Source organism: Cinclus cinclus, chromosome 2, assembly GCF_963662255.1.
Source record: "Cinclus cinclus chromosome 2, bCinCin1.1, whole genome shotgun sequence".
NCBI classification, from domain to species: domain Eukaryota; kingdom Metazoa; phylum Chordata; class Aves; order Passeriformes; family Cinclidae; genus Cinclus; species Cinclus cinclus.
The window spans coordinates 38,294,843-38,310,818 of NC_085047.1; the positions used below are offsets into that span (position 1 = coordinate 38,294,843).

Here is a 15,976-nt window from a genome sequence, read left to right on the forward strand (position 1 = left end):
TCATGCTGCTTATCCTGTCAAAAATGACAGCAGCAAAGGGTCATCAGTTCAAAAAAAGACTGTGATTTATCTTTACATCTACAGCTCTTATCCCATAGGATTTTCAAGCACTAGGCACAACCACAGAAACATGTAGTCCATAGACTTTTACTGCATCATCTTTTGTTGTCAGGATTGTCAGAGAAAAGACAAGACAATATTTTACACAAACACAAGAAGGAACTCAGAGGAAAATAGGCATTTTTGAAAAATAGTGAATACCTCAGTATCCAAAACAACCCACTCGTTTACGTTTTACTTGGAATTACATATTAGTAAACAGTTAAAAGAGTAAAATAGCTGCGTAACTTTCCTGAAAACCCATGCTTATGAAACTGCCTTGTTTACTTCATTCAGCCAGAGAGCTTGTGTTTGCTTTTCATTTGCTTTGATCTGAGACAAGAAGATAAAAAGAAGGGAAAATTTTGGGGTTCATTCGGACCAGTACAGCTTTTCATCCAGAACTGTCACTGACTGAATTGGTAGTTTGCATCAAAATGTATTTTAGCGAAGTTTAGTGATGAATTATTTATACTTTGTTTTTCCAGAATGTAGCTGCCAACAGAGATACTGTAAAAGCCACAAGTCTTTGTAGACTAAGGACATTATCATCTTATATGCTTATCATGCAACTGCAACTCATGACACCAGCTTTATCTAGACAGGTGTCAAATACACCTGAACAATTCCTGATGTGGGATCTGAGGGAGAAATGTAGCACATGTCAACAACCGTGCATAAATGTCTTTTTTTTTTTTTTAAACAAAACAACTTAGTTGCAAGGCGCACAGCACAATGAAAACAACTCTGGCATGTGAGAAGAGCTTAGCATTTAGCTGACCTTCAAATTACCAAAAAAACTTCAGTCAAGATCTCCTCATCTCCTTACCAGCAGATTGATTGCATGGCCTAGCTGCTCTGGAAATGCAGCCCAAATTTCAGAGAACTTTTGGGAGGAAAATGATGAGAAAATATAGTACTGTGAGACAAATTAAAACTCCCACTCATCATCACTGACCACTTAACCAGACACTAGAGAATATTAAATTTTTACACATCCACCACATTCCCTTTTGGATTCCAAGGTTAAAATGATGTGACTTTTTTTTACTACCTTAGTTTATAGATAATATAAAACTTACTATTGCAGTACACTAATTCATAAAAAAGCCTTTCCTTTCTTTAGCAAAAAGAGAAAAATAAATGCTGTGTGCTATGTCAGCTGAAAAAGGTTTTGCTCGCACAGTTGCAGTTTTTACTAATGCAGATACAGTAAACATAATAAATCCTTATAAAAATTCAAATTCCCATGCTCTCTGAGCCATTGCAGTCCATTTTTTATTTCCCTTCTAATCTATAATTTATTCAACTCCAATCTCTTTTTCCCTCCCTCAAATCAAAAGATTTCCTGGTGCAATGGATCTATAATTATATTGCAACCCAGTATGGAGTAGTATAGAACTATAATGCTATATATCTAACTGCATTTATTAAACCACACATTAATATATAATGGCAGTTACATTACATTAGGCCAGATTTGGTTAGATTAGAGTTCACTTTTTATCGATGGCAACCACTTGATTTACACGTAATTCTCTTTCTGAAAGCCCTGGGGTGCCATAGGAGTGACACAGGGAGATGAAGGAAGTGTAATTCCTTAGGTGCACCACACCATACAATGAAAGTGAGAGCAGAGAAGCAGGAGGGATGCTGTTGAATTCTGCTTTGAGAAAGTGGTGCAGAACCTCCTTCTATCCAAGCAGGAGCATCAATAAGACCAAAATCACTGGTGCTTGGCGTGGAATATGAATTTTTCTTGGTCAGGGCAGGAGGTATATCAAAGACAGCTTCCTACTCAGCACAGCATGCCAGTGCCCAGATAAAAGATGCCAATTAAGTACAGGCATGGCATGGTCAGACACTCACCTCAGAGAGCTCCTTGCAGGGATCTCCTCTGGCTTTGCTGCTTTTCACCACCACAGCAGGCAGAACCACAGTGTGGGCAGCCCCATTCCCTTAAAGTCTTAGGGTTTTTTCACAGTGCAAAGGATCCTCACTTCAGTCAAATCCTAGAGACAGAATTAAATTCTTCCTCATGGATTTCTAATAAGGCACCATTCAAGTATTCTGCTGACTTTGTTTGGCCCACAAAGTAGATGCCCTAACCCCATTTCCTGTTGGACCACTATCTCTGTAAATCCTTATTATTTCCAGTAGTTCCTAGATTTTAAAATTAGATTCTTCAAATGTAATATTTTGTAAAATTTTTATATTTTGTACAAATTTGGCATTTTTCATACCATGCATGGAATTTTGAATTTATGACTGTCTGAAATCTCATTGTACATTTTAAAATAGCATCCCCTTTTGGTTTGGAAAGTCCCTAGGATTCAAGGCGTTTTTCTCCAGTTGAATAGGAATGCAAACAACTTTCTTATTGTTTCTGACCTTATTTCTAAGTCCAAATTTGTTTACACCTTTTAAGTACTGCAGAACTGCATCTCTTCCTGTTAAGCTGAAGAGGTCCCTATTGCCACACTTCTCTATTATTTTTTTTCCCTCTCTCTTTATTTAGAGTTGGGATTAAAAGTATGAGAGATGGAGTTTTGTGTTTGGATTCAGTTGTTTATTAATTTTTATCTATGTTATGGTGAGTGCTACAGCACTTCTAGCTAACAAGCTAAAAATGAAGAAATGGTGATGCATTTTGCTCATTACAAGGCCTTTTAAAGTCAAACAGTCCAGTTAAAAACTAACACTTAAATTATTTTCACTTTTGACTCAATGACTAAACACCTGTGACCTGCACTGTGGCATTTTCTATCTAATTAAAAGTTAAATTCAAGAAGAAGAGGGACAAGAAGAAAGAAAAAAGACTTTTGCTCTAAAACCTCATCTTGTCCTATAAATATCACTATATTTTAAAATCCCAAATTCCAAATTTTTCACTATGTGTTATTACACACTTTTATTCGGACTGCACACTAGTGATTTTAGTTCTGTTTATTTAATTTTGGAAGCCCTCTTCAAGGCCTCAGGTCAAAAGCAGTGCTCTTTTGGGGGTCAGTGTGTGACAACACAGAAAAGTTCAAAACTCCCAGATTTTAGTGTTCCAACACTTCTCCATGCAGAGTCTAGGAGACGTTAGTTGCTCACCACCTTCTCTTTGCTGAGCTGAAGAGACTGAAGTCCCAGAATATAACACTGTGTTCTAGGATTTTCTTGGCTGTTGTCACTGAGGGCTTGAGGAGGTTTAAAGGTAGACATGGGTGGGCCAAAAAACCCTAGTGATAGCAGCAGATTTGTGTTTACCGAGCAACATATTATCTTTCCCTAGATGGAAGGAGATTTACTGTGCGAATGTAACAAAACAGTTTGATAATCACAGGAGGATCCACAACAGGAATGTCTTGCAATATTGCAGTGCTTCACTTGATAGCACTGGGAAATCTGTGACCCAAGGAAAGAGTGTGTCCTATGGCCATGAGTCATGGTCTCTTTAACATCTCTTTTCCTTCAGAATGACCTTGAATAATGCATTTCATCCCCCTTTTAGCTTTGAGCAAAGAAAGCATTCTTTAAGAGTTCACTGAATACATGGCTTTGCTTTAGGCTATACCCTTGATCTCTGTGAAACTGTAAGGACTTGGTATTCCTCACTGTAACTGATAAATGGTCAAAACTACTGTGGAATACAGCATCTTGAAAAAGAGTTTTCAGGTACTTACATCGCTGAGCAGAAATCACCCCTATCTTATATCTCTGAGTAAAGAGTGAGTGTGATTGACTTTGTCTCCTTGATAGCAGTCAGACTCTACTGAAGCAATAACAAGATCCACCTGCTCTCAGCTGATGTGGGTAGTTAGGGGGTGTTCAAGTGGTAGAAATAATACTTGCAGATAACTTTTAGTTTTCTAAATGCAGAATCTCTCCAACTAATAGTTTCTCTCACCTGATTTCTAAGTGTGCACAAGAAGTTCAACTTTCTACTGTGGTTTGTTTTGTTTGTTTGTGGGGTTTTTTTGTTGGTTTTTTTTGTAAAGAAAACAGCCCACTAAACAGTCATTCTTTCCAAGGAGAATTCTGTGGAAGTTTGGCTCATAGAAGTGCTTCCAAATGCACTTGAATCTCTCTGACCTTCAAGGTTTTCACAATTGGTAATCAGTCATGGACAATTCTGTGAGTAGTTTTCTGTTTCTTTGGCTGAATTTAAGAGGTAAAAAAACAGAGGCTGTCCTTCTGTGACAGATGTCTTTAAGCCAAACTGCAAGTTTAGACAAGCTTTCAAACAGTTACATTTTTAAACTGCTGAAGAAAATTCCATTTTTGTTCAGTTGTACTTTAGAGAATAAAAAAAGAGTAGGTTATTTCATTTTTTTCTTTTTATATTTGGGAATTTTCCCACAGCAAAGACCTCAGAGGCCATCTCTGGTGCTCACCTCTGAAACTGATATTATATGAAAGAGGCAGTGACAGGGGAGAAATGTCCCTTTACAGAAAAAGCATTTTCAAGGACTGGTTTACTGCTCTTACTGATTTAGTACCAGCCTTGGAACTCTGGTGACTTGTTGCTTCTTGTGTGGCTGCTGGGATCTGACTTGGGAGATGGCTGGGAAGCCAGAAATTGAGCTGGAGAGGATGCAGACCAAAAGAGCAGACTTGGTGATGAAAAGCTACAATTAAATAGCCTATGGTTAGACAATTGCAAGTGATGTGAATCAATTCCTTAGTAATTGATGGATTACTGATAGTCCATCCTTTTAACTCTAGGTTTCTTCAATCATGAGGTTGGCATAAAATCACCTGTAACACTAAAAGCTCTAAAATGAAGAGTTGGTGTGTAGGATGGAGTAAAACTATAGACAAAGTCGTGTTACTAAATCTGTCTCTTCACTGTTGATATAATATGCCTGCCTTCCATACTTGCTTAGCAAAATAGCTGAACAGTAATTTTAATATAAGAAACATGAAATATGATAAAGGCATAGAAGGCTTTATGAACATAGTCTGAGCATTGAAAGAGTGAAATATCTTCTTACATGTACTCTACATGCTATTTTTTTTAACTCCGGCTGTAGGGTAAGAAGAATTAAAAGAAAAAAAAGAAAAACAAACAAACAAAAACCAACCAGAACCAAGAAAAACCAAACCATGAACATCCCCAGCCATAAAAAAAGAAAAACAACCAAAACCCAAAGCAAATTAAAAAATAAAATAAAATTTAAAAAAAAACCACAGTAAGACATGCAATAGAAGTGCAATGTTTGAAAAAAGGTTTTGACCAGCAAATCAGGAGCTGTTTATGCTGTTCACATGGTTCAGTACCTCATTTGCCTTAAAAATAAATGACAAGCCCTGCTGATGTAATTGAGTCCAGTGCTCAGATGAATGTTCAGACCTGTGGAAGCTTGAAAACAGAACACTTCTGCAGTTACATAATGGATTCATAATAAAAAAAAACCTTAGGAATTCAAAGGTAATAAAGTCTAATAAAAACTAAGCAAGTGGAAAAATATTCAACTGTTAAATTTACTTGAAGATTGCAGTTACATTCTATTGATTGTAACGTTTGCAGTTTTGCAGGTATCAATCTGACCATGAATCTTGCTTATTAAAGCTGGTTTATTTTATTACTGGTCTTGTCTCTTTCAGGACTGAAGGTGAGTGGGGGTGAGGATGAAAACGAGCAAACTATGTCATTTAAGGAAATTAATCTGACTAACAGAAGGAATAATGCCTATCCTACATCACACTAAAGCCTGACATATATTGGTGCGAAATTCCATCTGCCTGGTGAAGGCTAAGGCGCCTCTTCCTAAAGGAGCATACAGAAAACCAAGCCAGCCAACCTAAAGTTCTTCCCTGCTCTTTAGAGACCTCCATGGGCTTCAAATATTTAAACCCAGACATTCTTCAAAACTGGGACCAGATTGTCATCCATATACCTGTAGTTGCATGCAAAAACTGTCAATTTCCTCAAAGAGAAAAATGAAGCAAGGAAACCCATTTAAATGCACAGTACAGCCATGTGTACAACGGCTGGAAAACATCCAGGAGCAAGTGGCTGGGTACTGGATCACATTAACACCTGAGTCAGTTTATTGTTGATGCTAAGACTTGAGTAAGCTAGGTTCATGAACCCTGGCTTTTAATGAAGGGACATTACTGTCACCCAACCTCCCCTAAGGCCCACGGGTGGTGCAAGAAAGATGATCAAGGAAGGGACTAAAGGAGGGCAAGAGAATAGGGAAATTTAAGCAGACTTTCTGTCTAGCAGGAGCACCATAAAATAGTACAGTTCCATGCCCCTGCCAAAAAAAAAAAAAAAAAAAAAATCTTCAGAGTTGCACACTTTGCACACTTGATGAACTCTTCCTTGTTTACCTAACCTATTGGCAAAACCAGTCATCCCCTCTCAGAGTCAGTCTTTTACTTTCCCTGAAGATTAAATATCAGTTCTGTCTATCTATGTGAGGATATGCCACTATTTAAGACAATGTGTTATGTAGCATAATATTGTAGATATATAAGCTTTTAGGTTAGCAAATCTAAAAGCTAAGAAAAGGTGAGTTCCCTAATAGAAAAGTTTAATTTCCTGAACCATCTTTAATGATACATGTTTAAGGTCTACCTTTTTACTTTCATTTCCTGAAATTCTGGGTTCATTAAATATCAGAGGTGACACAATACTGCACCTTACTGTGACTATAAAAATAAGAACCTATTCATAGGTACTGCACAACATAACATACTGTGCCAGGGTCTACGGTGAGCAACTCCTGGGTTTTTTTCAAGTCTGATTTTCTCTTTTGTTGTTGATCATATTGCTTCATGAGTTCTAAAATAAAGAATAGCACAAACTTATATTCACTTTAAGTTCACTACTTGGGTACCGGATCAGATTTCACATGCAAATAACCTAATATGGATCAAAATATAATGGATTATTAAGAAATTACTTTTAAATGGATAATGAAATTTTTGGAGATTTGCTAACTCTCTGAGCTGAAGCCTACCTCTGGATCATCCTATTTAATTGTCCCTGCTGGATTCATCCTTCAGGAAGATCCCTGTACTTTTTAGAACCTCTTTACTACCTCTTACCTCCATAGTATCCTGCGCAATGAGTTTCACATTTAATTTTGTGATTGATGGAGTGAGGAAGGGAGTTCTGATTTGGTTCTAGCATGTTTTCTAACAGTTTTGCAGGGGCCTTCCTAGCTCTTGTATTACAAGAACCAGCAATAAACCCTCTTTATTGCTTAAGGGTGCCAGGGTAGTTACTTTTTCTACAGACGGAGATACTTAATGCATATGTATAGGTAGACAGAGGTGTAGGGAGTATATCTGCAGTGGAGAACTCATTTTATAATGTCCTGAAAATAATACTTCATTCTTAATATTTAATTTGCCTTTCACTGGGCTCAAGGTCTTATTACTGCCACTACTATTGCCATTACTGCCATTTCTTTTATCATTAGGAATTTTCAGATACTCATTAGTGTTCTCACCTGGGCAAGGAGAAGCCTTCAGCATGTAGGTCAATTTGAGTGTCTCTATAAAAAGTTTGATATACAGACCCTCAGCTAGCACAGCCTGTATGAAATGCAGAGTTAGAAGAGACTAGCAGCTTCTTATTCAGCAAAAAGGACCAGGTCATGTAAAGCTTTGGGTAAAAACTTTACACCCTGAGCTCCAGATAAAGAGTTCCAGTCTTTAACTGTGTTATTATCCTCATATAGGTCTTTCAGATACTTGGCTTTTCCATGTTGTTATTCTTATGATACTCACCTTTCTAAATGTAAGTAGATTTCCTAGAAGGCCTTTGAAAACCCTCTATGAGACTTTTAAAATATCTGTGGACATCTTGAAGTCTTTTCTACTTCTTCTTTTTTGATGTGCTCTTATTATTCCCTTCAGTTTCTGTTTTCCAGACAACTTGCTCTGCTTTGGCAAACCTTGCTCCTGACTGAGACCCTTTGAATGCATTCCATTTGTGCTGCAAAATCTCTGGAAAGGCTGAGAGCAGATGAATTCCATGCCCTTCTCCTCAACACTTTTCAAAACACTTAATAAAGAAGGTCAGTGTCATTTTTCCCTTTTCTGTAGATAAGGATGGTGAAATAGAAAGAGAGCAAATGACTAGTCTCACATACCAAGGAAATCCATGACATAGTTAATGCCAAACGTCTTAGACCCAGAGACTAGTTCTAGGTGCTGAGCCTGTGCTGGCTGTGGGAATGTAGTCCTGAGTAGTACCACAGCAATTTCAGACAATGCCTGTTGGACTTTCCAAAAAATTTTAGGATTTTGATATTAGGCTTTCTTCTGAACTGGAACATATTTGAAAGATCTCCAAGGGAAAAAAAAGAAAAAAAAAACCCAAAACAAAGCAAGAAAACAAACAAAAAAACCAAACAACAATCAAACAAACAAACCCTAGACTCTTTTCCTTCTGGTTAGAAATATTTCATGTCAACTGAACTGAACTGTTTTTGTGCTGAGAGGGACTCTGAAAAGTTACTTTTTACTTCAATACATGATAACCCCAAATAATAAAACTAAGGCAAGCCAAGGCAGTAACTTCAAAATGAAAGGCCCAAACGAACACTGAATTTGGATGTCCTGACTGTTCTGCCTCCATGAAAATCTCCTCTGAGAGATTAAAAAAAGAAAGATTGGACAAAATGAGCTGTCATCGTGCTTCTAGGGCTTCAGTGGCACCACACATTTCTTAGCACATGATTCTACTGTGATTTTTACCACTTGGTCTTTCTTTAGCTGTTATATTTAGGAATGGAAAAATACTACGAAATTACACAGTGGATATATGTAATTACAGACTTTTCTTCCTTTTCTCCTAAAAATCATTTTGCCATGACCAGGAGCAACAGAACATTGCTTAACAGTACTGAAGGAACAGGGAATTCTCACGGCCAAGTCTGTGAAATGGGAACACATGTGCTTTCCAGGGTGCAAGTTTCAGTAAAAACTTTCTAACCTGATTCCAACAAGCAAGGAACTTTCCAAACTTTCCAAATTCATGTGCTGTTCATCTAAAGCCCCAGCTTTGCAGTCCAGTGGCTTTTCTCAGCTAGGCTGCTTTACTTTTTTGTTCATTACGATTCCAAGCTGGTTTGATATCCACATGCTAGCAAACCAATCTTTTCACAATTCCTCTCTGAAATCAAATCGAGCTGAAGGAATGTGCTTTATCTGGTTAATTTAGCTAGAAAGATATTACATTTTACAATGAAGAATCCCTCAGGACATGAGATTTAGTGTAATTTTCACCTGGTGTTTATCACTGTGTATACTACAAATTCTGTTAGTGTCTATAAACACAACAGCAGGTACTTGGACCTTACAAAGATTTCTGGAGCCAGATCCAGAGAGAGATGTAGAGTAATGGAATGGCAGAAATCCAGCTTCTAAAATAAATGTAATCTGTCTACTGCTAATGAGAAACAAAACAATAGCTTCAAACTCCTCCAGAGGATGAAGCCACTTCTTGAATGTTTGATTGCATGAGGAGTTTACATCCCCACAATTGCATTTAGAGTAAAGTACAAGATTTTTGACTGACCTGTATTGAAATGAAGGCACTTACAGTCTGGTCACATAACTTTATTTGTATTACACTAGCAGTCAGGAAGCCCAGAAAAATAACATGAGAGGGGGAAAAGTGATGAAGCATGTGCATTTGATGATGAAACAACCCATTTAAAAGTTACTGGCAAGACAGGATGTAAAATAAGGACTCCTGGATTTCTGCATAGTAGAGGCAGCTACTTCCTTCATCTTGGAAAAAGATTTACACTGAAAATCTGCCTATAGTCTGCATTTGGTTACTTTGTAAATAGGTTCTTCCCCTCTGTCCCAGTGGGAATGATAAGAAAAGGGGAAAAACCCAAGGATTAAGTGGTTTCTGGTTTTAGAAGTGCTTCTGGAAGATCTCACTCATTTCCTTTTGAAGCAGAAATTAGTAATGAGGCCTAGGTTTGGTTTAGACACAATTGAAGGAGCAGCATTCCAGAAGCAAACAAACCACACAGGAGAAGGACACCCTGACAGGTCATTTTGTCTGTCTAAAGTATCAGCCTTACTGTGATGCTGAGAAACAAGGAGAGAATCCTAAAAAAGTCTTAAAAGAAAAACATAATGTGTTTAAGAAGTATCCATTTTACTTAACTGGAAAGCATTGTTTGTGCAATTAACGTTAATTCCAGTGAGAAGAATAACTTTGAAGGCTTTTATACTTAACATTCAGGATACAGAAGAATGTATCTGCAATTTATAGAAGGTGATAGAGCACAAAGGAAAGCTCTACAAAGCAGGAAGAAAATAAAGCAGCATCTGGTACGGATGTTATTATCAAAAGAGCTGTTAATAGGAAAATTGCGTTATTATAATTATAAATTAAGGTAATCAGGGAGCAATAAGAAAGGGGGGAATCTTCTTAAAAACTTGAATGGTACTTAACATTCCAGAAATAAGTGTACTTTCTAAAGGGAAATAAGACTTCCCTTGCAACTCCATATGTCTGGTCTGAATTTGCCGAATTAAAGATTAAATAATTTTAAAATATTTATGATGCTTGCATTTTGACAAGATTTACGCTGCCCCAGTTCAGGTGCTGAACAGAATTGCCTAATTTAGGACCTCATCTTTTAGTCAGTGGAAGATGTTATGCATTTTTAGAGGTCTCATCAGCCATGAAGATCTCAAAAATCCTAGGGAATTCCCTATTTCCTGGATAAACAATCCTGATGAATTCAGAAAGACATGAAAGCACCCACAATCTTAATTCATTTTAGTCTCTGAAGTTAGAAGAGGTGGATTCTCTTCCTTCACCTACTAGAGATTGTCAGACATAGGTCCTCCAGACCATCAGTAAATTTGCCTGAACTTTTTAAATGTTCTTTGTACTCAATCCCATGGGGAATCTCAGACCCTTAGGTGAAAAGTCCAGTCTTGTACAGGAAAAGCTTAGAGTTTTAGGTAATTTTATTCTTTTACTTATATGAAAAATGTAGCTTTGAAAAGAAAATAGTCTGGCATAGATAGTTGTTAAGATAACTGAGATGTCATGATAGACAAGAACTTAAAACCAAGGCTTTGCTAAAATATTGTTACTATTCAGACTAAGTAGGTGGAATACAGAAAAAAAGATATTGCAGGGTAAATCCAGGGCAAGATGTCACTCCAACTCAGCCTGTACCTTATGAAACAAGGCATCCTAGGTGGTCGTTACAATTCAGTCAGAGATTGAATCTGGTGGGTACTAAAGGGCAGTAACACCTATAAAAATCCAGGACAAGAAAGCCAAGGATTAGAGGGACCTCCTGTGATAGATCAACTGCACTGGTTGACCCTGAAACTCAGAGTTCATTTCAAGTGAGTCTCCACACTGTGTAATACCACAGTTAATTGCAACTTTAATAGATTACTAAACATAAGTTCTTGGCTTATAAGCCCTAAGGGATTTTATTTGTAGTAAATGCAAGTGTAGCCCAAGTGACTTCATTGGATGCAGATGTCTCTACAGCAGTGCTTGTTTAGATAAATTTCATTCAGTCATAGCTGCAAAATATTTTTTCAAGTGCTAAGAAAACTTAAAACAGAATCCCCTTCAAACAATATGGGCAAACAAAGACTGGACTAGATGAGAAATGGAGATAAGAGAAGGTACTTAGAAAAAGGAAATTACAACCAGACTACTGTCATAAATAGTAACAGTTGGTGCACCTGAGGACAAATTTTTGTCCTGTTTGAAGGTATTTTTTAGGTTGCATGACAAAGAACAGAATAAGAAAGAACTCGAAACTCAGTAATGAAGCAATTGTGCAGATGCTTCAAACATTCTTCCCAAACATGTTAAGCATCATATAGGAGAAATTTGGGAGCTTCTAACCTGAGAACTTGTAAATTAACCTTTTTATTCATGGCCAATGAAGGAGAGATTATAGAATATAAAAATGGCCTCTGGCATGCTCTGAAGTTAAACCTTCCAATTGTTTTGATGACAATGCAGAACCAATATATCTTAGCCTCTAATCAATTTTATCTATTGAAGAAAAATATGTGATAAGTAGGAAGGAAGAGGAAATTTCTTCCCTCGTTTTTGTTCTACAATTTCTCTTCTTTTAATGTGACTGTGTTTTATTAGCTGAAAAATATGTCTGTGGAGAGAGGGCAACACTGTAATTTGGCCTCCACTGTCTTTTCTTGCAGTGAAGCTTAATTCATTGTGCATGACACTGTGCAACAAATCTAAACAACGAACTATGACAAAGAAGTAACTGATCACAAAATACCTCATTATGCCCTGATTGAATGCTATTTGCATACATGATAACAAAGTTGTGACCATTAGCATGAGGTGAAGATTAGCGTCCATATGTCAACAGAGCTTTTGGATGCCTTCATTATTTTTTCTTATCCTTTATGATTTTAATGCGAAACAGCCTCTACAGTTTAAATTAAAGAAAATTTAGCAGATGACTAAACAAACCCCACATTTCTTTATGATTTAATGAAAAATAGAGATGCAGAAATGTTGTCCACAGGCATGCCTACATCAAATTGAGGCAAGCTCATTAAAATTCATTCTATTAAGCTAGTCAGATTTTTACAATAAGCCAATGTGATGAAAGCAACTTTAAATGATGAACTGATACTACGTGGATCTAGAAATGCTGTACTCTGTCCTTCAGGAGGCAGACAAAGCATGCAGAAAAGCAAATAATATTGAGTTTAGGTAGTTTAGATTTCTCATTTGAATTAAAAGATAACCAGATGTGTATTATAGAATCATAGAATATGTTAGAGTGTTTGGAAAAGCCTCTAAGATCCTTGAGTCCAGCTGCTAAACCAGCGCTCCCAAGTCCGTCATTAAACCAATGTCCTTAAAGTGCCACATCTACACATCTTTTAAATAACTCCATGGATGGCCACTAAACCACTTTCCCCATGCAGACCATTGAAATGTTTACCCACTCTTTCAGTGAACAATTTTTTTCCATCCTGAACCTCCCTTGGAGCATCTTGAGACCACTTTTGTACCACTACTTGTTACTTGGGAGAAGAGGGCAACCCAGGCTTGGCTCCAGGCTCCTTTCAGGCAATTGTAGACAGTGATAAGCTCACCCCTGAACCTCCTTTTCTCCAGCCTAAGCAACCTCATCTCCCTCACCCACTCCTCATATGACTTGTACTACCATTAACCAGCTTTGTTATCATTCTTTGGATGTCCAAACTTAATGAACATCAGAGAATCTAAGGAGCTTGTATTTAAAATTCATATTCCCTGAAATAACAAAACTAATACTCACAGTGGTATTTTCAAAAGCAGTTAACTGTGCTCACACAGAAATTACTATCTTCAAAATGAGCAGTGGGATAATGAATAGTGGAAGTCAAATTACTTTCTGTCAAGAAAATTAAGATGTCTATACATATACACAAATATAACTCACCTGTTGTCTAGAGTGATATTGGAGTGGAATGTGCAAGAATTGGCTTTGAGGTATTTTCAAGTGGATTTGAGTCTAGTATTTCAATAATAGAAGTCTCATTCCACTGCTCAAATACTTTTGCTTTGCCTGACTCTGAAATACAATTTGTCTTTCAGAAAGGAGAATTAAGTGTTTTACTGAATTCACTAATTACCAGACAGAGACATGAGCTGGTTAGGTAAACAGAAAACTACTAAACTACTCATGGGTGTCCACAAAATTTAATTAAAATGAAATAAAAAAGAAAGACAGAAAGAAAGAAAGACAGAAAGAGAGAAAGAGAGAAAGAAAGAAAGAAAGAAAGAAAGAAAGAAAGAAAGAAAGAAAGAAAGAAAGAAAGAAAGAAAGAAAGAGAAAGAAAGAAAAATAAAAAGCAATAACAGAAAAAAAAACCTGTTTCATTTGTCTAGAACCTTTGCCACTACTCTGCCTGGTCTTTTAATCAGAAGTTAGTCCCCAAACACCAAAGAAGTGCTTAAAGATATGGACGGAAAGAGGTTAAAAAGAACCCAATAAACAAAAACCAACAGAAAATAAGTTTATGTAATTATAATAAACTCATTTATAGCCTTGATTCTAAATCTTGGCCTTGTGTTCAGGACCTGACTCATCTGTGTCATCAAACAACTCAATTACTTTTCTTTTTCTCTCCTTCATCTGCCATCTTCCACATGATGTCTCCATGGATCAGCATTTTAAAATCCTTGGTAAATTGGTGAAAAAGTAGAAAATTTGTTAAATATAAATAACTAGGTGTCATTTTTCCTCCCACACCCAAGTTCACCACTGTGTAAGATACAGGGTGATTTGCAAATTCTTTTGTTGGGGCTCAGTAAGCTTAGTGATTATTTCAAATTGAAAGCATATTACAATAATTCCTATTTCTTCATGAAGATATCTTTAGGGGAATAAAAGAAATGCTAGGTAAATTGAGCGTATGAAGTGTAATGCTAATCAAAACTTTTTTTTTTTTTTTTAAGACTATGAAAGGAGTAAATTACAGAATCTTAACATCTTTTAGAGTGGAAAAGACTCCTGAAATCAAGTCCAACCATTCTGTCAGGGCTATGGTGCCCTTCCTGCATGAACTGCCATCTTTTCCCATCCTGCTGGCAGTGCTCCAGGTTACCTCTGCTCCCCAGGAGCTTCTTTCATAGGAACATCAGCCTTGACCACCTGTCCAGGTCCCATCGGTCACTGCCATGTGAGCTACCAGCTCCTGGCAGCTCTTGGCTCCCTGTGAGGTCCCCCTGGTTCAGGACCCCCCCTACACCATGCTAGAGCACTCTAGACCGCTTCTGCTGGCACCAGAGCATCTCATCTTAGTGACTGAGGCTCTATGTGTTTAATTATTCTTTTTGTGTTTAATTCTTGTTCATATGTGGTTTCCCCAGTTCCCCGACCCCAGCTTCTGTTTAGACTCAAAGCTATTTTGATTGCAGAAGATCCCCTTCAGTCAGAGGAAAACATGATATTTACAGAATATCTCATGAATGGACTTGGTCTCATAAACCTCCTAGAATATCTTATTGCCCATTAGTAGTGCAGCACAGTCCTGTAAGCTGCTCTTTCATAGACAGGGATCTTGAAACTGAAAACTTGTCTCCAACCTTGTGCTCCTGAGTTTAAGTTCAGCTTCCCTCGAAGTATTCAGAAATAAGGAATGTATAAAATGCAATTTTATGTGAGGACCACTTGAGCTGGCACAGATGCAGCAGAAGTTTCCTAGGTCTCTCCCTCCCTGTTCTCCATTTTTGTCAATTCTGGGATTTTTTTCTGTCCTAGAAAGTGAAGAGAAGCAGTTTCCTGTCCTCGCATTGAGAAAATAGCACAGAGAGATTGGGCCAAGAAATAATCAATTTCACTGCTGCAGAATAAAGATACCCACAAGATACCACTGCACAGCATCAGACAATTAATCTAAATCAGAAAGAACAGATCCACCAGTAGCTATTAAACACCCAATGGTCTGCTCATGTTTTGGAACTTTGGAAATTTCTAATCAGGCCTTTGTTCTACCTACAGCTTTTATCCTGGGTAGCTGTCTACCTTCAGAAGCAGTTACATCACAGTCACAACTACCCCATGGTCATGGAGCATGGTACCCTTCCCCATAGAAGGGACCAGAGGCAGGAGTGTGCAGAGCAAACAGGTAATTAACCCAACAGTGTCCATAGTGATTAGTTTTGATTATTCAGTTGTTGTCAAGCTTGCCTGAAAACAGACCATGTCTTAGCAGCTGGCAAGCTCCCTTTGAGACAGCAGCACTGCTGCCCAGCTGCAGTTTGGGATAAAAGCAGTCCTCGTGCTATCCCATTTTCCTATTTCTGCAGGGCAGCCTGGGGCAGGATAGCAGCATCACTCAGTTTAGAGACTTTATATCTCTCTGTAAGCAAAGTGTGTCATATACAGTATTC

At 37.5% G+C, this 15,976-nt stretch overlaps 1 pseudogene; it reads left to right on the forward strand.

The window, feature by feature from the left end:
- The window catches only part of LOC134057862 (uncharacterized), a 201,953-nt pseudogene that overhangs the window by 20,260 nt on the left and 165,717 nt on the right, over nucleotides 1-15,976 (forward strand).